General features: G+C 38.2%; 1 long non-coding RNA gene and 1 other non-coding gene across 2 annotated transcripts; both read right to left on the bottom strand.

Moving 5' to 3' along the window:
- Positions 1-7,650: 7,650 nt before the first annotated feature.
- Positions 7,651-21,429, bottom strand: LOC148418876 (uncharacterized). The gene is made up of 3 exons (XR_015866707.1): positions 21,172-21,429; positions 20,980-21,093; positions 7,651-7,675 (listed from the first exon to the last, which is right to left on the bottom strand). It is a non-coding gene; the product is annotated as an uncharacterized LOC148418876 (long non-coding RNA).
- On the bottom strand, positions 20,789-20,861 carry trnaf-gaa (transfer RNA phenylalanine (anticodon GAA)). The gene has a single exon. It is a non-coding gene; the product is annotated as a tRNA-Phe (tRNA).
- Positions 21,430-23,466: the final 2,037 nt, after the last annotated feature.

The following is a 23,466-nucleotide window of genomic DNA, read 5'->3' as shown; positions in this document are numbered from 1 at the left end:
CAAATCCCTGACCCACTTTGGTTCAGTTCAAAGAGGACCTCCCTTTGAGTTGTGTTTGTAAACACATGTCATACTCCGAGGATGTAATGGATTTGAACAGGGATGGTTGAAAGTGTGTGCAAAAAAAAAAAGCAAACAAAAAAAGAACACACACACACATCACACAGAGTAGAATAGTTTGCTTGAGTAAGGGGCGTTACTCACGTGCCAGCATTGAAAGTTAAAAGACCTGTAACAACTTGTAAACCGTGACTCCCTCAGTGTGCTGGCCCACTTTCTTCACATTGTGGATCAATGCTGTTTCTTCACGAGGACATCACCATGGGAACAGTCTCAGGAGGAAAGCATGTAGCTATGAGAGCATGGCGGGATCATTTAGTCAATGTTTAAACTGCTGTGTAAAGTAAGGACAAGATGCACACGGATTTGGGGAAATCAAGATAGCTTTCCCTTTACCTTCATGTGCATGAATTGGTTCTCTGTGCAGTGAAGGCAAACATTAAATCCAAACGGGAGTTAAAAGACTAAACTCATTATCATCTTTTCATTTTATGACCTTTTCATTACTGAGTGTTTAGTGTAGGAGTCACCAAGTGGTGCTTATGGGAACTAGGTAGCCCCCAAGGATCACATGAGTAGGCCACATTGCGATTTTCTAGGAATTTGGGGGGTTTCTGTATTTTCATATACACCCAAATGTTTTAGAGTCCCCAAAAAGACAAAAGCTCTTGGCAGCTACATTCTATTGGCTCAATGGTTTTCAACCTTTCATCAATCAGTGCACTTACATGCAGTCAATATATATTAATATTGGCAATATTGAATTCTCTGTGGAGCAAACAGGGCAAAACTCAGACGCTACAAAAAGCCTGACTTTGGGAGCGAGGAGGAAGCCGACTACTTTGTTGCTTTGGTGAGTCACATCGATACGATGTGTTTGAATGAGAAGAAAGTATGAAGTGAAATTGATTCATGATTTTTCTCGTACTTTGAAAAAAAACAAAAAACAAAACGGTTTCTGTTCCAGCATTAACAAGCATTAAAATTGATTTGCTGATATGTGCAGAAAATCTGTAAAAATCTGTGCCGTCACGTCCCCCCCAGGGATACTTGTAACCCCATTTGAAAACAACAGCGTTAGCACATAACGTCCTAACTCATACTAAAGTCATAGTCGTAAAATTCAACCACAGTGTCTTTTGAAAGGAGCCCTTGTCCCCCACCTCAGCCCCACATCCTGTCTGGCCCAACATCATAACAACATCCAGTTACAATCAAAGGCCACGTGTGCCAGAAGGAACTGTTATTGTCACGTGACAACGAAACACATTGACTATGAGTGCACTGAAAGAGTTGCGAGCATCAGTGTAGCCAACTTTATTTCACACAGAATATTCTTAATATCCTGAAGCAGTCAAGCGGATGAAAGAAAGAGAAAAGAAACTGATAATAGAAAAAAAAGAGGTGGACATTAAAAGGGAGAGATATAGCTTGTTGCTGCTACAGCACCATTATGCACATTTCATTCAGCCACTAAATGACAATGTTTTTTGTATAATGATTGTTCCTCATATTCTTGTCTGCAAGAATGATCTTGATAATGTTGAAAAATTGTTTTCACACTCATGATAACAATCAAGGAACGTGCACTATCGCAATGCATTCCCTTCTAAATCTGGCCTGAAAATGACCCAATTTTGTGTTTCACAGACAGCCACTTTGAAGTTTTTTTTTTCTTGTGGAGTTGTTATGCTCTCCGTTTGCATTATAAAAACATGTATGCTAGGTTATTTGATGACATTTTCTATGGGTGTTTATGACAAACAATCCAGGGTGTCCACTGCCATTCGATGCAGTTTTTCCTTGTTTCAAAGACTTCAATTGGGAAATAAACAAAATGTATGCATAAAGGTCACCTTTGCCTTGCCAACCCTTGTACTTCCAAATGCTTATAACAAAAAGGCAGAAAAACAGAAATTTAGAAAGTCAAGCAGAAACAGCAAAATATGACCTTTATGCACAGTCTCTGCCTCAGTTCAACTAACCACAATCAAATACCAGTATGTCAGAACCAGTCGCTTGACTGTGTTTTCTGCAACTAGCACATTTACAAAAAAAGATGTAAATGCAAAAGGTGCAATCTTGCTGCACAAACATAGCATAATCCAAAATTATGCACTGCAATGACCGAATATTTCAGAAATATATTAAACCACCATATTATTTTGCAGATCAAAAATATCCAAGGACATTCAGTACTCTGGGTAATTATCCAATGACGAGCTGTCATTGTGAGCTCCAACACTGCATACTGTAACTCCACAGTTGAAAACAAAAACAGCATCCAGCAGCCAACCCGTCCCATTTGAATGGAGTGGTTTGCTTGTTGTGCCACTTAAAAGCTAAAGTTGGGCGCAGTCCAATACTGGAAGGCGATGCACAAGAATCCTGCATGTCTGGAAAGTTTGGTGGGTGGAGATGAGAACAAGAAAGAAAAACAAACCATTTGACCTACTTGTCTTTCTAATGGACAAATATGAGAATTATGTTAAAAGGGCATTTTGATGGCTCAAAGTCAATTTCATGAAGTTGCCATTGTTAGTGCAGTCCTGCCTTTTACTTCAAGGCGTGGCTTGAGCCGTGCTGGCAAAATAATAGGTTGCAATGTAACAACATTGACCGCCTGCAAGTACTATACTGCAGTTGCATATGATACATGAAACAGACTCAGTCCAAAAAACAACAACAAAACTAACCAGTCTTCTTTTGGCCTTCACGTGCTGCACAAGACATCACGTGGAGCCCCAGTCTGCCAGTAGCTGGAAGCATAATATTGCGATTCTCATGCACACCCACCCACACATACACACTAGCTGCGACACACACATGCTAAGGATTCCAACACAAACAGGCAGATATTTACAATCCAAAGGCTTCCAAGAAGATTATATCGAGTCATATAGGAACACTCAACTTTTCTTCTGCAGTGTTTCAGGACCTTGTCATTGCATCTCACTACAAGTTTTTTTTGTTTAATTCCTTACACCATAACAAACCCAAAAACGTATTAAACACACTACAACAATCTGCTGACTCGATCAAGCTAAAAAATGCAACCGTGTTTTTTTTGTGTGTGTGAGTGTGTGTACAAAGGTCATGGCCATGAATGTCGTAACCCTCATTGGCTGTCTGTCAAGTTCACAGCTATTTTTCTGTATTATCAAGGAAAAAAAAAGGAAAACGTGGCTGCAGTTAAAATGCAGACTCCTCCCTCCACATGGCTTCATGTTGTTGTGTCCAGTCCTTCAGAGCTTCCCAACATATAATTGTGTGGCCTTCAGCGTGTGTGGCCGTAGGGTCTTGTACATGCATACAATTTGGGGGAGGAAGAGAGGAGTATACGTTCCAAGTGGTTATGTAACAAGAGCATACACATAACAGATGTATGCTGACACAGGGTACAGACTGTTCTCAAGTAAAAGAGCCAATTACCCCGTCAGAAAACATGGACTGTCATGCATTACTGTAGGTTTTGTAAATATTGCCTCATAGCAGATGGCCACAAAGAGTCTCAATGAGGGAAAGGTCATCTGAATGGTTAATGGAAAGAGACTCAATTTCTGACAGATGCCATTCATTTTTTAGTTTTCAGGCTCTTAGAAAAGAAAAAAAATAATGGCAATGTTTTCTGATAAATAATGGATTCTGTTGTTAGGTCTGAGGAGTAACATTGAAATGTAAACCCCACACCTGAGTTACTGATTATACATCAAAATTGTGTTGCCCAGAGAGGGGCTGAAATACAAGACACTTTTAAAGAGGAAGGTAAAATATTTTCTTTGCTGGAAGTTCCCAGTGGCCCCATTAGTATAAATACAACATTATCAATAATATTGCATTCATGGAACATGAATCAAGCAGAATTTCCTCCCGTTTTTATCCATTTCTGGGGGTAGCCATTCTAACCCTCACTGTCGAGTGAAAATGACATCACAAGTTTCTCAGGGTTCAAGTAACGACCAATCAAGGCTAAGATTCCAAATGTCACATTACCAAACTCAGGTGAGCCATGATCGTTCGTTACTTGAGCCATAGGATTGAATGTGACTGCTAAATTTTTTGGCAAGTGATTCTGAGCCTCTCGCCTAAAGTTATGGTAGAGAATTATACAGAACATGGATGGATGGATGTTATTTTGTCAGGGAAAATAGAAATCGCTCCAGTGGTGTTTTTGACAGCGACAGATTTATGATGAAGGGAGGCTGTGAGCTATAAACTGTTCCCCAAACGTTTATTTCTGTTCCAAATACAGAGGTGGAGTTCCTGGAAGCATTTTACAAGAATTCAGAATTTTTTGTTTATCAGCTCCAGATTTTGATTCACAGTTTATGAGGGATCAGAGTTCTTGTTGGAGTAGCAGAGTATAAACACCAGTCCACATTATTTGAACAGTGTGCTTTTTTTCTTTGCATTTGGAACAGAAAGTAATCTAAGAAAACTTAGACATTACACGCCAGGTAATAGGGAACCTGAGGTTGAGCAGAGAAACATGCAAAGCCACGTGCCAAACATGCTTTTCTTTTGCAACCTAGAATGGTATATAGACTGACACATGTAAAGTTGCACTGTAACAAGAGCTTGACTGTTGACATTTCAGACTGTGACCCAAGAATAAATAATTCACTAGAAAGTTCAGCAGAGTTTCCAATAAGATAGGAGAACAAAGGCAAACTGGGATGGAGCATAAAGGGCAATGCAAAATACAACAACATAAAGCGGACCACAGTGGAGGATGAGGAAACTGAATATTGTAGCTGATTGTCAAATGGCAGCAGTTTTTTTTTTTTTTTTTACCATCCATTCATCCAACATACAGTAATTACAAAAATAATTTGTTCTTGAATGTAACTTTGCAGTATTATTTTATAGTATTATTCTGATCAATTCATCAAAATGATTAAATATAACGTTGACTTCTGTCATTTTCCCAACTTTGATGATGATTACCAAACAAATATAAATATCAGACAAAGATTACAGAGTAAGTAGGCATATCAAATGGAGATTTTATTTATTCAAACAAAAATATTCAAAGCTACCTGTTTGCTAATTCAAGACATGGATGACCTGCTGTGATTGAGGGGATCGTGAATTCAGCCCTTTACTACAAAATCCTGAGAGAATGGTCATCAGATAATGACTTGTGTTCTGTAGCAGTATAACAAGTCAAAGCATGCCTGCAAGTCAACTTCTGAATGAGTTAAAGAAAAAAAAAAAGGTTTTGAAGTGGCCTATTCTAAGTCTGGAGATGAATCCAATTTAATTGCTGTGGCATGATATATTTTTGGTGGGCCCCCTTGCTGCACATTGCTCACCACTTATCAAAATCAACAACAAAAAAATATTTTTTACACATTACAATAACAAACCAACAAAACAAATTTTGTACAGTGAACCATCAATTTTGTTCTTTAGTTTGAGCTAAAACAAAGAACTTGATCATCCTGAGCATCATTGCAGCTTTTTCCAAGTTAAAAAAAGCACCGCATGAAAATAATGTAGGCTTGATGAGCATTATCACATTTCTCTCAATCACCTGGCCAGCTGCAACATTCTGCTCGCAGCCTACATGCTGCCATTCGATAACACATTAGTACAGCTCGTTGTTTGAACCGAAGTGCGTGGAAAATGCCCTGCAGGCCGATTGATTGACTACAGCTGTGACGTCTGTTGTTATCCAAAGCATGAAGTAAATAGGTCATAATGGATATAAAGATTCTAAGCACCCATGCTCAAATGCCAGATTTAAGATATATAGTTTGAAAACCTTTCCCACCATTAACTCTTTCAGTGCCATTGGAGGCTATAGATGTTAAAACCTCATTTTTAAAGGGTTGTCAGTGAATAAATTCACTCATATATTGCCAAAAATGCATTTTTACTGGGCTGGCAGTGAATGAGTTAATTTAACCTACCGCTTGTGTAACACAGTTAAAACAATTAACTTTTATAGCAGGGAAGCAAAGAGAAATGTTCGAAAATGTGGTTGCACCAGTGTGCACACCCTTTAATAGCTGCTCTCAGAATGAGCCATATTTAAAACCATGTTTGAGGGCCACTTGATTGGGTTGATCATTGGCACTTACAGTATATAATGAGTTTGGATGATAAAATCATGATTGCACAAACATTCTCCATAGGAAAAAACTTGAAAAGGATTTAGGTACAGTATTTGTGTCAACTTTTAATGAATTGTAGCCCACCCAAAAATTGTGAGGAGACAGCTTGATTGACAATATTTATATACACATTCTTACTGTTCAAAACGTTTGATCATTTTTGCTGTTCAAAAATGATCAACTCAATATTTTGGATTGTAGTGCCAGTAAATATGAGCTCAGACAAGGGAAAAAGATCATCCGGTGACAAAAAAATATTGTGATAATCGTTTTGATCGCTTGCTTTTAATACGCCTTGAAAGCTGACATCTCTGTTGCACTGCTGTCTTATCTGTGTTTTAGCTTGTTTGCTTTTTTTATGTTTCTATTTTTAATGTTATTTTTTTTGTGCGGCACTTTGGTTGACCATTGTCTTTTTAAATGTGCTTTATAAATAAAATTTGATTTGACTCATATTTTTACACGTTGAAGAGTAAGAAAGTGCGTGTAAATTTTATTGGCCGTTGGTTGAGGTTTTCATGCATTTAATGATGCCATTTTATTTTTAATAGAATACAGCAAACAGTTTGGCCTGTACGCTACTTCCTGCAGCTAACTGGTCAACACAACTAACTGGCTACTGCTGCTTTCGCACCAGCAACGTTAAGGGGTACTTGGCTGAGAATATATTTCACAGGGGTTATATCACTGACAAAAGTTTGAGAACCACTGGTGTAGACTATATCTAATGTACTCTTACCAGTCACAGTGTCAGTGGCAATGGTAGAGCTGCATTGAGTTTTATTTTGAATGAGAGCATAACATGCTGTATTGAGTTGTGCAGGTGCACAGTACCTGACTCCAAGGCCGCTGTGTCATGATTCACCACGTGGATCAGGCTGTATATAGCCTTGTGAGAGGTTTGTGGTCATGCAGCAATTTTGGGGCACTGCAGTGCTTTTCATTTCAATCTCAGTCCACGTGATGATTGATGCACGTTTCTGCGGAATTAAGTGTGCCCAGAGAGCAGCATCACTCCATCCGCACTCACTCTACGCCTGCTTCTATCCCATTTTGTACAAGTTCAAAATGCAGTTCTCCCCTGGTCTGCCCATTGTGTTCAAGGGACTATGTTTCCTGCAGCATTTTACTGTCCTACTTTTTGTGCTTGTACAGTACTTATGCATGGCCGTGAGCTTTTATAATACATTTTATGAAGCACTATATATATATTCAAGTGCACTATTGAGCTTTAGTTTAATTTTGTCCTCATCTTTAAATGGTCGCATATATCAGTGCACAGAGGCCATAATAATTATCTTTACATTATGCCGATACATTCACATTATCAATTAGTGTTTTCTCTTCTCGTCCCTTCCAGCCCCAACCTACCTGCACCTTTTTCTCTTGCACTCCCTCTCTCCTCTGCCACCCCTCTCTTTGCTGCAGTGTGGAATTTTCCAAGCTGCAGTATTAGGACTCATGGTGATGAAGAAAGGTGATGAGGATGGGAGAAGCTGGTAAGATGAAGGTTGAAACAAGAAAAGAAAAACAAACAGAGCTATGAATGGGCTCTCATCTTTCCTCTTACATTCAGTGGAAAAATACCAGCACATATGCGAGGAGTGGGTGTAGAAAGCTGCAAGCAAACCACATTTTTATGGATTTAATCTTAACAAATAAACCATGCTTAATATTGCATTTCAGCATTTGCATGCAGGCTCAATTGTCCTGAAAATCACATTTTTGTTGCACTAACCCAAGGAGCTGAATTTCTTCCATTTCTTTTTTGTTTGTGAGCAGGATAACGCGAAATCCCACACAACAGATTTTCTTTACAGTAGAATTGAAATGGTTACTTTGATGGGGATCTTAATAATAATAATAATACTTTTACTTTTGCTTCTTTCGCTGTATATGATGTATGAATCCTCATGATTAAAATGTTCTTTTTGAAGGTGTACAATTTTTGGCCTTGGCAGAAGTTTACTTTAAAGGTAACCATTGACCTACAGAATCAAAGAGTCTTATGTGGATGTAAAAGGATCTGATGCCCAAAATAAAAACATTTCCCTAAAAACCCTTCTCAGTATATTTTGAAGGGAAATTCTTTACAATAATCTTATATGCAGTCACACTAATCCCAACACAGTATTCTGATTAATATTGTGTTTGTGGAATATTAATAATAGCAAAATTCACCCATTTCTAATTCATCTCGTGGTTGGCCATTTTGCCATTTGCTGTCGACTAAAAATGAGATCACAGTTGCTAGGGTAACAACAAATCACAGCTCACAACAAATCACGGCTCAGCTTGTAAACGTGAAATGACCAAACCAGACCAGAATACCGTGTATTGATGAGAGGGGGCATATAGACTATATTATTGTCAAGGACGTTTTTAGGTTGAGAAGTATTGTATATTGGTATGTAGAGGGAATAAATGTTTTCAACGTCTTCACAGAAGAAAAAAAAAGCGCTGCTACATTTGTGGTGGGAAATTGGAGGAGGTGAGTGCAAATGTGTTAAAGGCAATCTGTGAGTGTGACAACTGTGCAGCAATGGCCTTCTGCTACATGGTTGCGGATGCAGCTGAGGTCGATTAGGTGAGGATGTGACCAGGGCAGAACCTTTGCTGCAATCCGATGGCGACAACTGGAGAGTCATGAAGTCAATTGTGATTCTTGGGGAGGTGTGTGTGAGGATCAGAATGGACATCTTGGTTTGCAAATAATGTTAGTATTTGACCAGCTGAAGAAATTGCACCACATTCTTTTTTGCTTTAGCTCAATGGACTTTGTTCCACTTCTTCTGGTGTGTGTATCTCAATTTATTTATTTTTTTTTAAACAAAGCAAAAAAATTGGCCGATGATCGCTCCATTCATGAAAAACTTGTAAGTCAGGTTGGTTGCATATTTTATCTTAATTATGCCCTGTTAGTGAACTTAAGAACAATAGGCTATAATTAACTATGTCGCACTAACTATGCTAAAGAGTACATGTTTGCGCTAGACTGTTTATGTTGGTGACTTTTTTAGGTCTGAGCTCATGGTAACACAAAAACAAGACATACATTTTTTCCAGGTTTTGTGTGTGTGTGTGTATATATATATATATATATATATATATATATATATATATATATATATATATATATATATATATATATATATATATATATATATATATATATAAAAATATATATATGTGTATATTTATAATTTCACACTCACAGTGATAAGAGCCAGCATAACATTACCAGATGCATGTAAACTTAACACTGTTAAGATGACGCCAAGGGAGTTGGACAAGATTTTATAGGAAACCGCATTACATATTAACTTAGAGGGTGTATTTCTTGTGCAATGAATGTGTGTGTGTAAATGCGAGAAAACCTAGTCACTCATCACTAACTAATCCCCGCCCTGTCATTTGTTGCTCTCATTCGGTCACATCGTGGTGCCAAGAGAAACTAGACCCGGCAGCCCTTTCGTGACAGAGGGGCTTTAATGGGAATCCTGAGAGGCTTGGGATCTGGGCCAGTGTGGGGTCAGGCTGGTGCCAGTCATCTGTGCCTCCACTTTATGCAGTGTGAAAGCAGCATGAACCTCCATAAGAACACGCTCATTGGCTAATCTGCTCCAAAGCAACGAAATGCAGGGTTCAACATTCTAGAGTTTTCTATCTAGCATTTTGTACAAATGACAAAGCATTTTCTGCATGGCTTTTTTTCTGATCAAGGTCACGGCAGGGGGATGAAGCCTATCGCTACTTAACCCAGGACAAAAGCTGGACAACACCACGGACTGCGCCAGTCAATCACCGGGTGATTATGAAGAGTGCATGAGTGCGAATTGATTCCATGCCAGCTGAAGTCAGCTACAGCATTTGAACCACCACACGACCAATGGCTAAGCACTATAATATGGTCTTAAAAGGTCACAACTGGAGTACTGCTACACCACACTGCCTATATACAAGTGCAATATCATGTACCAAGACACGTCAAAACATGGTGCACACTTTGTTTTGACGTGAAGTTATGATATTTGCAACAACTTAAAGGTACCTAAGGGTGTCGGGAAGACTGTACTGCAATGCATTTTCTGCCATTGACAGCTGTAGATGACCAAATATGCATTGCAAGTGTCAGGGTTAACAGTGATTTAAGAAATCACCCGGTTTTGTCTAGCTGCTATACAAAACAATAGAGCTGGCAAAATTAGTAGGTACTTGGGTAATCTTGGTTAAAAGGGGACATCTAGGTTAATGGCAACTAAACTACCAAAATCTTGCATCAAGATCCCCAACAAAAGAGTCAGTATTAGATGTCTTTTGCTTTTAAAGTGCCGCCCAGCAGATTAGATACTAATACAACTGTGTGCCGCCAAATAGAGGCAAAAGCGTTCCATGATACTTACAAAATAATTACTCTAAATTGTTATCCAATGAACCGAAAAACCGAGAGGCGAATGTTAAACCCCACAACATTAAGGCATTGGCACAAGCCGGCACTTCTGTTGTCGCTACGCTAATACTACGCCATGGAAAAATTGTGAGTTTTACAGGCGGTCTAAAAGGGGCTATGGATGTGACTGCCAGTCACTACTTTAGGTTTGGCTTATTAGAGAAGGGCCAGTAAAGACTAGATTTACGATACATGGGTCAAGTGGCACGTTTCAAATTGTATTCTATGATGAGGCCCAGTTAGAATACACCTGACAGGCGTGCCAAATGGGAGAAATGAATGCATGGACACAGACATTCGAACATGTGAATCCACACACTATGAATACACACACTTACCCAACTTTGATAAACAAGCAGTACAAAATCTAATTTGGACCAAAAACAATCGGGGTTTGGTTATGGAAGATATGCGGTGTAGTCATCTATTTTGATGATTATATTGAGTTTAAATTAGGGCCTGTAATATGGATTTTTGGAGGCCGAAGCTGATATTTGGCAGAAAAAATACAGATTGCCAATTAATGCGCAGATTAAAATAAATAGTCATATTTAATGAAAATAAAATAATTTGAATGGGTCTCCATTATACGCAAATGTGGGTCGGTCTGGTACCTATTTCCCATTAACAAAACAAAACAAAAAACAGAATGCATTACATAGCACAATGCATTCAGTTAATTAAGTAATAAGGACATAAATCTTTTCATATGTATGACCAGTAGTTGAATGTAAGTCATATTTAACACATTTACTCTTGATTTACAGTATGTTGCACTATGTTTGTGTTTCATATTTTATTTTATTTTTTTAAACAAAGTGTGACATTAGATTTGTGTAAGGTAGTGACATCCAGGTCAATTCCAAGCATTGCTTTCCTAATCATTGTTTGTAAAAATCAGTGTTTGCATTGTTTAGAATTATAGGTCCACTGAATAACCTTCTCGACAAACTTCATTGGATATACCAGGTTATAATATAGATTTATGTGTAATAAATAATTAAACCAGTGTTACTTGTATGCAACTGTTGTAAATGGTTAGCATATATGAAGTTTTTTTTTTTTTTTTTTAAAAAAGGGGGCAAATATCAGCCATTTGGATGATTATTTTTGTCCCTTGTTTGAAGGGCCATAATTGTCAGGTCGATTACTTGGTTGGGCCTGAGTCTGAACATATTTAAAGCCTGTTAAAAGATCTAAACGTTGACTTAAAAGTGAGACTGTCCTTTAAAATGCACAATTCTGGAGATGACAGCATTATCGTCCAATAGCTGCTGGACACATTCTCCGTCTTCCAGCTACCGCTATACCAACGAAACATCTAATCTCTTCTAACCGACTGTGTGGGAATGCGTTTGAACCTCTCCTATGCTCTGTGGTTTCAGCCTGTCTGACTCAATTTGTTCACTGAAATAATCCTGGAGTTGCATAACCTGGACCCTCTTGCCCACCACCATGATAAGCAATGGAAAATCACAGAGATCAAGAAAGGGATCAGACAAAAGGAGGACGGTGAGAACAATGCAGAGATGAGATACAATAGAACAGGTTGTGGGTGTAACAACTGTTGGCTTGGCTGGCGGAAGAGGACACCGGGACCTGATTTCTGAGAACACAGACTGGCTGAGAAACGCTGAGGCGGCAGACCGAGGCCTTGCCAGTAAGAGAGTGAATTTTACTCTGCGAAAAGTCATTTCAGGCATTTCTGCTGTCGGGAATAGGAAGGAAGCCTGTGAATTGAAAAAGCTGTGATAGAAGATAATACAAAGTGGCAGATGGAATAAAGGAAACTTTCAAATGTCTACTCCACCTTATCCACGATTTTAGAAGGCAAATGTTGCTCCCCCTTCAAAGGCTTGTAAAGTTTGGACCTGGGATATTCCATCCCTACTAGCGTTGTGAGGCTTTTATCAAAGACGGGGTATGGAATAATCTCAACAGGGAAACCCATAAGATTCTCTTGAGCCATTTGAGACAAAATGAAACCTACAGAGACTGTAAGCAGGACATGGGAATAAAAAAAATCAATTAGAGCCTGAGCCAAAGCTTAAGAGGACACATTTGCCCTTAATAAGACCACGTTTAAATATAGCCTGAGAAGAGCAGGAGGACACTGCCCAGACAGAGCATTAGGAATCACTTCTCACCACACGACCTGATATAATTTCCAACAACAGCCTGCATAAACAAAATCAAACTGTCCCTTGTGAGCACAAGACTTGTTGCTCATTATGGCACTTGAGGTTTCCCAAGTATAAATAAAGCTCAGTTGCGTCGAGTATAACGGTCAGAAGGCTATATTCATCTCGTATCAGAAGGATTAAGGTTGGCAGCAGCCGTGGCCTTCATGCCTCAACCCTCCTCTATTCACACCTTATGAGTAACCTATATGTAAGACGCTGTACGCATTGGTGTGGAAGTTTGTGATGCCGCAGTGAGAACGCTGCAAGTGTGACCCGGGACATGTTAAAGGTCCTCCCATAATCCACTGCCATCCTCTTATGTGAAGGCGCATGCTCATTTGCAATCTGCGTTCATGCTTACGCAATGAATTTCTGCTCAATGATCGTTTTGTTTGCCACACTTTTCCTCGAGCTGCTGAGTTTATTGTGAACAAGAGACCCTTATTCTTGCCGAGAGGGAAACGGACAATGGAAAACACAGGCCATGGCCGCAGATTTTAAATCTAATGGAGCAAAGATTTGCTCTGTTGCTCGCAGTTCGTAGAGCAGTATGATGCGTGTGCTAATTTAATATTGTGATCTGATTAGAAAGATTTGGCATTGGAAGTGCATTTCTGCTTGCTTCCAGAAGGACAGCAAGATAATAACAACCAGGAAAATCGGAAATAAACATGACTGATGTCTGACTCAAAACGCGACATACATGATAATGTTACCCTCCAATATGGATTTTTAACGATTAATCGATAGCAAACAAAATAATCGATAATCATCTTTGATCACCAATTACTCGTTTGGACACCTAAAATCATCCAATTCGTCGGATTTAAACGTCTCATTCTCAAGGTTTTTTAGTCCTTTATGTAAACAATTTCATTATGATGAATGGCTATGACTTATTACAACGTAGTTTCTTGTTCCAAGCGCTTCACAAAGGCTGATAATCACCCACCCAGACAGCAATGTTTGACGGTATTAGGGATTGAACCCATAACCTTTCGTTTGGGACACAAACTTTTACAAACATCTGCTTTTATTTTGGAAAGCAATGATTAATATTTTAGCCCATTTTGGGACATATTTTTGACAAAACAAGTAAAAAGAATCTTATATGTAAAAAAAATATCATCAGATTTGTTCAGATGAATTGATTATGAATAATTGATGGCAGTAATAAGATTGGTACCATCTGACACACAAGCGTTCACTGTTTCTAAATTTATGATAAACTTATACAGCTATATTCAATGGTAACAAGTTAATATTTTGTCAATAATTAATTTACAAAGTTAATTTTTTTGTACAATTAATACCTTTATAAACATATTTTCTCACTTGGTGGGTGGAGACAGCAAATGACATGCCATGTGCTCATGCCTCAGGTAACAACCAATCATGGCTCAGCTCGCAAATGTCAAATGACCAAACCCAGACAACATGTGAGCTGTGATTGGTCAGGAACTGAGCCTTGAGGACATTTTCAGCTATCAATTTAAAGGTGTCCATTGTTCATTAAAAAATAATTTAGTTATCAAATTAAACAAAAAATATGAACTTTTATTGCTGAAAATAGCTGAGTATCCTTAGTATCTAGTAAAAACACAGCTGGGAATTGAGAAGTCGAAGATGTATGTAGACTGTAGCACTTGTAGCCCCACCACCCGAAGAAAACTAATCCTACTCTGTCTTGCAAAGTCATTTGTCAGATATCCTGTCACCACCAGCTAACGTCAACGCTAAACTCATCCCTGCTCTGAAAATCTATGTGTGTGGGGATATGTGTGGCATGCGCTAACAGGTCTTTCTCAGACATTTAGCTCTCGTGGCAAGCCAACCATTCAGCAGACTTTAGTTGACCTGGAACCCCTGCGAGCACCATCTCAAAGGGTGAAAGGATGCCAAGGCAAAAGGGTCATCGACACTGCTGACGGGACGAAAGGGAACATTTGACTTATGTAAGTTTGAGCGCAAGAGCTCTAATGCCGGCGCATTTTCAGCTGCGTGGCACCAAGTCGACTCAGCTGGTGTTTTCTTGGCTCGACAAATGAGATATGATATTTTTTATAAGGGATGAGTAGTGAGATATAAATGATCATTAGGAAATATACCACCTGATTTGAAAGTCAAACTCACTTCAAATGTTGCACTACGTATAGTAGAGAACACCACAACCATATCATGATAATGAGGTTAGCTAGCTGCTAGCTATAGCAGCGCATTGACAAAAAGTGAAGCGAGATAGAATGACGAATAGGGCAGGGGATTTAGAAAACTGTTGTTTGTTTACGCCAAAAACGTAGCTTCTGCAACGTGAGTGACGTCAGGCACGCTGTGATGGAAAGATTTCAATTTCAGCACCCCAGCGCACTCATGCTAGTCAGTACAGACAATGTGGAGACTATATAACAAGGGGGAATCCAACTCGCGGTCTTCTATATGCTAAATGTCAAATGGTTCTCTTTACAGTATTTTATGTTCAATACTCTTCACCACTGTGAATCATTTTAAAGTGCTACAAAAATGAGTTATGCATTTGTTTTTGAGAGAAATCTTCCAACATTGAAATGAAACAAGCTGTTTGTTGTTGTATTTACAGCAACATAGTTACTTATTACAAACTGTACAGTTCTACATTGAGTACACTCATTACACATATAGCCCAGTGGGAATGATACTACTGGCCTCATGTGACTCCCCTATGTCATCTATCCTGACCAGCCTTCTCATGTTTAGACGCAGTGACATGATGATGTTACACTTGTGCAAATTCCAAGCATGATCAATAGATCAACACTGCACTCACTATCAATTTAGAGTAGAATGTTGATTTACGTCATTCATTGCTAGCCTAATTCAAATGGATTTTTTAGCCTATATAACTGTTAATGGCAGTGAATATGAACTCATAAGAAAAGATCTTGGTCGTCTTTAGCAATAAATGAGTTCATGGACCAGGAGCGGAAGGGTCATACATTTAAGCTGACTTTTGGTCAAGGTGAGGGACTTTTTCATGGCCTAAAAACAGAGAACATCGTTTTGCATTTTATTTTCAATAAAATATAATCAAGATGAACTTGATCAATGATTTTGTCATTTTGGGGAATTTTGTTTACATGATGAATGTAAAAATAAATAAAAATGCAGGTTAAAAATATACATTCTAAAACCAAAAAACTGGACTGACATTTTTGGGGTGAACTGAATAACAACATTTTGGGTTCACCTGACCCCACTCGGGTTATTTTTGTTTGTTTGTTTTGTTTTGCTTGTTTAAAAAAAGGCCTAGGCCAAAAAGGGACAAATCCAACTTTCTGGGTCACATTAATAACTTTCAAAGTTGGGTTGGGTCCCCTTTTGCCAAACAATTTATAGTGTTAAAATGTTGTTTAAAGAAATGCACTCAAAAAACACTTGAGTCAAAACAAAAATGAACAGAAAAAAAACATTTTGGGTAAAATGATTAACTTAAAAAAAAACATTTTGGGTAAAATGATTAACTTAAAAGATTTTGCACTCACAAACAGCTCTGTCAAAAATAACCCCAATTGGGTCAAAAATGGACTGACAAAAATTTTGGGTTAAATGAATAGCTTACAATTCGGCTTCGTCCCGTTTTGACCCCATTTGGTTTTATTTTTTTCCTCCACTTTTTTTAGAATAAGATACCGATAAACAGTTATATGTAGTATTGAGACAACCCTCCGAAATAAATGATCAGCTAGGAGTGTGTAGAGAAATAATATCCCCCAATTTTAATTCTTCATAAAAACATCTTTACATCTCGACAACTGTCTTCTACTTTCACTTCCAGTTGGTATAACGTACTTCGGACTACGTGCAGGATGCAGGTGTTAACTGAACGACACTTTTGGGTGTCGATGCGTCAAGGCTAGACTGTGTACTTTTGTTATGTGCTTTCCGTGGTGGAATGGTCATGCCACACAGGTACAAAAGGAACACGCTAATCTTCTTGGCAGCCACAACTCCTTCAGGTTTAATTCCCAAGCTATATTAAGACCTAAAGATGGACTGGTCAATGACATTCTTAACCTAATAGAGAAGGCCTAGTACTTTGAGTCCTGCTCTGGATCAAATTACGCCGGAGTCTACCAGCAACTGGAGTGAGTCGAGACATGACGTGTGGTCATACAAGAGGCATAGAGACTACGTTCTAGACATCTGATTACGAATCTAGAAGATAAGCTATTGATTTACTAGATAATGGATTCACAAAGCAAATATTACCAAAGTTTAAATCTCCATGTTTCTATGTTTATTGAATACTTTGGTCGATTTACTAAAAAGAAAAAAAAAAAATCCCAAGTTCAAAAATACACTTTAAACAAATAGGATTGCCCTCTACCACATATACTTTATCACTGGGCTGAGGGCTGATATTGATTTTTTTCCCCTCCCAATTTGGTGATAATGCAATGTCGCCTGGACGCCACAGACAAGGTTAAACAAAGCTGCGTTTAAATTCTGTTCCTCCAATTTGTTTCAGATATCAATAGCAATCTTCACTCATTTCGTTCACAGGTATTGTCCATACGATATAATATGGGTAAGTATTGTTGTAAAATATTGAACTCATTCTGACTCTTCAGACGACGCATCAGTCAAAAATGCATCACAAAGAAAAAACAAAAACAAATGTGTGTAAGTCACACAAATTGTATTTAATAAAAATAGGGGCAGAGAACAGTAGTGTCTGGACTTGCAATCAAAACATTCATTCACTAATCATGGGTGTGTTCAGAATTATGGCCAGAACATAAACATGTCATCAAAAAGCAACCAGAGAAACATAACCAGGCCGTTTTGGTGTAGAACCGGGACAATGGAAAGGGAGCTTTCAGTCTTGGTACCATGGCTCACATCTGGTTTGGGAGAGCTGATTGATGATCATTTCACCATAAAAGAGATCTTTCTAACTAAAATTGATACTTCTTCCTCTTTCCTGCTTATGTTCTAAGATTCATGTGGGGTTGTTGTGATCAGAGGAAGTTAGGTTGGTGAGGGGAAACATGCGAGAGCAGGCCTCAAAAGCAGCACGTGTCACAAGCATTATAAGTTTACATTCGGTCACACTAACTTCTGAATAGAGGAAGTCGACTTGGGGAGGGTCTGGCTAAATACAGGAAGTGTGAATATTGTACGTGTGTGCACAGCAAAACAAAGCGCTCTGTCTCTTGGTGCTGACATACAAACTTATCTGTAGAGGGGGAAAAAAAAGTCAGCTGACGGAAAGCCAAAGACACGTATTTTGCATGGCAAAGTTTAAACAAGAAAAGAACAGGTGCTATGATGACATCAAATTGGGCCCCAAATCTTACTGGCTGGTATTTGGCCACGTCCCAAACATGAGTAATGGAACATTGTGGTAGTGACAAATGGTGACCGATTGCCATTTTGAGGTTTTTATTTATCTGTTAGAAATGAACAAACGACATGTACATCGTGTTCATGTTGTGACATTAAAATCTATAAGTTGTACAGTATGTGTTTATGCATTTACTGCGTGTTACCTGCAATTCTCCTTAGATGATAAGGACAATGTGAAAATGTGACTTTGTTGCTTACAATGGTTATCATTTAAAAGGAAAAGGCTCTTGCTTTGAAATAATTCTCAAAAGAAGATTGCTTTGGTTGGAGCTCTGATATGGAAGAGATGTCATGATTTGGGATGGTGCCAGGCAATCTGTGATGACTGGCTTGCAATAACAAACCGCAGCCAAAGCCTTATCTAGTGTGTATAAACTAAAGATGATAAAAGATTCCTTGGAACTGAGGACATTTTCTCTTCTAATTGACACACCCAGTTTCTTCTAAGCTCTAATGATTGCACAGAATATCTGTATTAAATGTGAGACGAGATTCGAGAATTTTGCTATTAACAAGACGAGACAAAAAGAGTTATAAATTATGTTTCATCATCCTTTCTGTATTTCCCATGAAAGTACTGAGACAGATACTGTATTCTTAAAACATATTTTGATGAACATCTTGCACATAAACATAAAATAAACTCCTCACGTGTCAATTTCAGAGTGCAGAGGGTTCATGCTGCCTTGAGAAAGGTGTGTATAAATAAACTAAGGAGTGGTATCTTTATTGGCGGACCTTCATGAAGAAAAGGGGGAAGTGAGACCAGCTGGAGGCAAAGGTGAGGAGGTGAGAAGATTAACGATAGAGTATCGAAATCTGTATAGCTTTTCATGTGACAGTTGGCGATAAGAGCAAAAACAAAGCCATGAACACAAACTTTGAAGTCAAGAAGTTTAGATTTTTAGCATTATGGTGCCCTAAGTGCCCATAGTAACATACAATGATCAGAAGATCACTTTGGATGGGAACAAAGACCCTTGAGATTACATATAGACAAGCAAATGCGTCATACACAGCAGAAGTTATGTTAGGAAAGTGGATTCACATGTGCGCACAAGTGAATCACTAATTTGCACTCCAATTTTAGTCCAAAGTAATTATCAATGTATTCAATTTTGAAGGGGTCTCCCACCATTTTATAATGTGTAATCAACCATCATCTTCACAATGCATCCACACACTGCCATTGATAAAAAAGTTATTTTTTGAATTAACCATTGAGTGGGCATGTTTTTCGTGCATTTTTTCCCCACTGTTGAAGCCTTTTTCTACATATGCTTAATTTGGTAGAGTTGTTACCATATCTGTGGTATGTCTACTTTACAAGACATGTATTCTGAATTTACAGGGGCATTGGCTTTACACACATATTGCGAAAAAAAATCTGCAACACAATGTTATGCTAATCAGTATAGTCAAGTAGTATCAAGTAGTCAAATAGCTTGTAAGGGAATATTATAAGTTCGAGATATGCATTGTTGGAACATGATGTAAAGCTGTTATATAATAAGATAAGTCTCATGTATATCAAATTATACTATTTATATCATATCTTAACACGCATGGTATTTTACATTTCCAAGAGCTCATGGGACACCTACAAGAAAAAAAAAATAAAATAAACACTAACACACAAACCTGATAGACTTGCAAGAATCTTTTGTAGTCTTTCAATTACAGTACTGGCAGATGCAAGGAACCTTTAGGCCTAAACAACGCTATCTACTGTACAAGAGTGTGGCGTACATGTTAATTCTATCGACTATCTAGTGGCTGTCATTTAGTCGCTTGCATAGCCTCTATGCAGTAAATAAAAATATAGATATATTTGGATCATTTAAGTAAATTTGAATATTTTATTGTGCCACGTCTGATGTTGACAACTGTTATATTCTATTATAGTGGTTGGAACAACTGTAGAGCACTTTAAAAAAAAGCTGCTACGTCATTTGTTGAACGGTGCAGCAGATTGCGCAATAACAGATAGCTTGTTTTTGTCAAAATATGCTCAAAACGTGCCAAAGTTTGAGTTCTCTGTGGAGTTTTTAGCAACTTTACGTGAGCTCTCTATTATCCAAACACGTTTCTCGAGCTTAACACTGCTTAACCTCTAACCTAAAATGACTGTATTGATTAAACAAGGTTGGGAAACATTGCATTAAAGATAATTGACGTGCTGACAAACACTACATCTTCATGCCAACTGCTGCTATACTATAGGCCTGTGAGGAAATTAATTTATATTCGTGGTTTAAATTTCTGTTTACAAGCGCAGGTGGAAGGCTCATTTATTGGACAAGATTGCCACCTAGAGATGACTGGAGCTGGCAGTTTTCTTTTATGCACGTCTATTTAAAAAAAAAAAAAAATCTAAATACGTAAGTACTGTGTGGTCAAAGTAAAAGACTTACCTAAAACAGTAGTGTTCCATGTATCTATTTATTGCAACGCACAGGTACTTCCGTGATACGTACTTCCGTGGTTCATATAACCTACAAGTGATGATGTCAATGTGCGTCTAGACTTTAAACATGGAGGTGGTTGCATTTTCAAACGAATTAAAAATAAAAAATATTGTCAACCCAATATGCCGAAACCCGGGATCGAACCAGGGACCTTTAGATCTTCAGTCTAACGCTCTCCCAACTGAGCTATTTCGGCACACGATCATTGGCCAGCTCATATAATTATAAAAACTACAACCACGACTCACGGATTCTGGTCAACCTATTTACAAGCTGTAAAACAAAATAGAATAAATGAGAACGAAGACGCTTACCATGACGCTGTTTCAAAATTCTGCGTTCTTCCGCCATTTAGCGCTTGCCGCGTCGTGTTTCTGAGCCGGGTCATGTTATTCCAATGTTGACCACAGGGCGACGCTAAAGCAACACTATAGAGGCCATAACTTATTATTGAGGTACTATCGTAAGATCACCAAATGTGATCACTTCTAATGTTGGCTGCAGACCTGTGCCTTGAAGGGAGCAGTCTTCTCGACCCACTTGTCGTGCTAAGGTCATATTAGAAACAACCCAGTTCTTGTACTGGATCTGTACGTAATAAAGACGACAATCATGACCTGTCATAACCTTAGAGCAAACTGCTGTCTCGTTCTCCCTAATCGCCTTTTTAGGGGTCCAAACATGCCCCCAAACCTTTTTTTTTTAAACTGCGATGTGAAGTGTATGTGTTTTAGGCATATTACAATGCAGTATCTCGAAAACCAACTCCAGAACATTAAACAAAATCACCCTTGAACACCAATTTTCACCTACCTACGAAATGGGGGTGATGGCAAATGACATCACGTTTGCTCATTAATGAGGTCTGCACTTTTTGACAAAAGTTTAGAAGCCGACAGCCGCTTTACACATCATTTTGGAAGAGGACGAACTGCCTAGCACGAATTTTCAACATGGTTAAATCGACAAACACCGCGTGGGAAAAACTTGTAAACGTTATCTGACATGCCGAAGCATCAAAGTTAGGGAGGGGACACAAATCTCACGAGCCACGTCTCGCGAGATTGAGTCCACGAGAACACGAGACGAATTTTGTCAACATTTAAAAATTTACATTCTTTACAAACTGTCTTTGGCATGCCAATATTTACTATTCATTTCTCATTGTGAAAAAAAATATATATATCACCACACAAGTGATTTGAAAGGAATTCTGTATTTCTCCTGTAGGGCTACTTCTTTTGAGTTTTTCGGTATTTGGATAAAAAAAATAAATAAATAATAAAATAACTAAAAAAGACCAAAAACTTTTTTTTTGTTTGTTTGGAGAAAAACAAATTAAAAACAAATATGACCAAGTAGCACAATCGCACTTAACAATGAATGACCAATGGTTTTTTTTTAAATCAACATTTTTTTTTTTTTTCTTCCCTTGGAAGAGGACTTTGACTCATCCTAGTATGTTCAAAAGTCATCATTGCCAACGACAACCATGTCAGTATGCCAGCATCAATGTGTGCAGTTTTGATTTATGTCTATACTGTGATGGCATTCGAGCGCTGCTAGCTAGCTAGCGGCTAACTTATGCAACAGGCGGCGTACAACAAAATGTCACCGTAATTAAGTTGATTTTTAAGTGCCCTGATTTGGTGATTGAACGTGATTTGAGAAAAACTTTGTGTTGTTTTGTTTACAAAGGTGTCATCTCTTGCCTAAAGAGGAAAATTTGTGCAGTTGAAAGTCAAGTCACCTTCACTGCATCATGCCATTTTGGGAAGAACTTCAAAATAAAAGTAATCTAATGTTACATGCTCATACATTATTTGTTACGGTAACATTTATTTTGAAGTTTGGCATTGTGTTTTTCTCTCATCCAGCACATTTTTTGACATTCTTCTGTATATTCCATTGCACTTGTGGCCAACAATACCTTCCAAAACAAACAAACAAAAAAAGATCTTATGCTGTGAAGACGAGAAATGTCGTGGCATTTTAATCTCATGAGATCTCGTTGTACGAGATCTCATCCCTTCCGTATTGCACGATAGCATTCACTTCAGTGAGGTCCAGCTAGCCAACATAGTATTGTTAATCTTCACTCGAATTACACATGATAAAGTAAAAAACCTAGTTCAACAATTCCTTAAAAAACAAATCAACAAAAAAAAAATACTTTAGCTCCGAAACATTAAACCTGACACCCTTAAGGTGTAGTGTCTAACAGGTTGTTTTTCTGTTGAGATAGCACACAACAAATAAACACACCTGTGCAAATGTTGCAAACGCTTTTATTAATTCTCACCTTTTGTTCCATTTCCCTCAATGAAATGTGGAGAACATGTGTAGGTGTCTGGGGACATCTTTCACTGTAAATCCCTGCCTATTGCATGCTTGAACCCAGCAGACATTTCTAAGGATTCCTCCTGGAAAAGCATGAAAAAAACTCCTTTCATATGATCACAGTCAAAAATCGATGGTGAGGCACTCAGCAGACATCAAAGCGGCAGTGTTTTGTATCTAACCTGAATACGTTTGTTCAGGATGATTTTTTTTAAAATTAAAAATCGTGTAGCTTTACAACTTTTGGCTTGTAAAAGTCTGGTTTCATGCTTAAGCCAACCTTTGACTGGATGTGTAATGAGCTATATTTCGAATGGCAAACCCATATTTCCAGTTATGGTGGTGAGAGTAATGTTTTAGCTTTCAAATACAGTAATATTGTGATGTAACTAATTACTGTATTTTGAAATGACAGTAATAAGTAATGCGTACTGCATTACAGTTTTGAAGTAACTTTCCCC

This window comes from Hippichthys cyanospilos, chromosome 9, assembly GCF_059441005.1.
Source record: "Hippichthys cyanospilos isolate Australia breed blue-spotted pipefish chromosome 9, RoL_Hcya_1.0, whole genome shotgun sequence".
NCBI classification, from domain to species: domain Eukaryota; kingdom Metazoa; phylum Chordata; class Actinopteri; order Syngnathiformes; family Syngnathidae; genus Hippichthys; species Hippichthys cyanospilos.
Note: the sequence above shows the minus strand (reverse complement) of the source record. Positions and strands in the feature narration are given on the sequence as shown.